The sequence below is a fragment of the Camelina sativa genome, unplaced genomic scaffold (assembly GCF_000633955.1).
Source record: "Camelina sativa cultivar DH55 unplaced genomic scaffold, Cs unpScaffold06052, whole genome shotgun sequence".
Classification (NCBI taxonomy): domain Eukaryota; kingdom Viridiplantae; phylum Streptophyta; class Magnoliopsida; order Brassicales; family Brassicaceae; genus Camelina; species Camelina sativa.
Genome location: NW_010927133.1, coordinates 1 through 525, shown reverse-complemented (window position 1 = coordinate 525; position 525 = coordinate 1). Strand labels below are relative to the sequence as shown.

Here is a 525-nt window from a genome sequence, read left to right as displayed (position 1 = left end):
GGTTGTATCACGTATAGAGGTTTCCCGATATCTTTGGCTTTGCTTTTATCCCATTATTGCCGTGTTGACAATTTTAACAACTTTTCCTCGTTGAAATTGTTTTGGGAATGCAGGTAACATCATATGCTCATGGATCATCCGACTTGCTTGGAATTCAGATTGACGCTGCAATAAATCCAGGTCAGTGGATCTTTCCGTATGAATTATCTTCCTTTTGTTCCCTAGTATCTTGCACTTTTTTGTAAAAACTTGCATATGACTTGTTCTTTTCAGTAGCGTGTTTTTCACTAAAATTGCTTGCTTCTGAGAACCTTCATCAGTATTATTGTGATAGCCACTTCTTATACTTGCTAGATTGTAGGGAATAGTGGTGGCCCTGCATTCAATGACCAGGGGGAATGTATTGGAGTAGCATTTCAGGTATTTGCTTTGGGATTTATAGAAATAGAATACCTGTTTTTAATTTTCTTTCCAAACGTATGCCTCACAAGAGATTTCCTCTAGGTTTACAGATCTGAAGAAACT

General features: G+C 37.5%; 1 long non-coding RNA gene across 1 annotated transcript; it reads left to right on the top strand.

Moving 5' to 3' along the window:
* Window positions 1-525, top strand: LOC104774837. Its single transcript, XR_765536.1, has 4 exons — window positions 1-19; window positions 114-180; window positions 362-420; window positions 505-525. It is a non-coding gene; the product is annotated as an uncharacterized LOC104774837 (long non-coding RNA).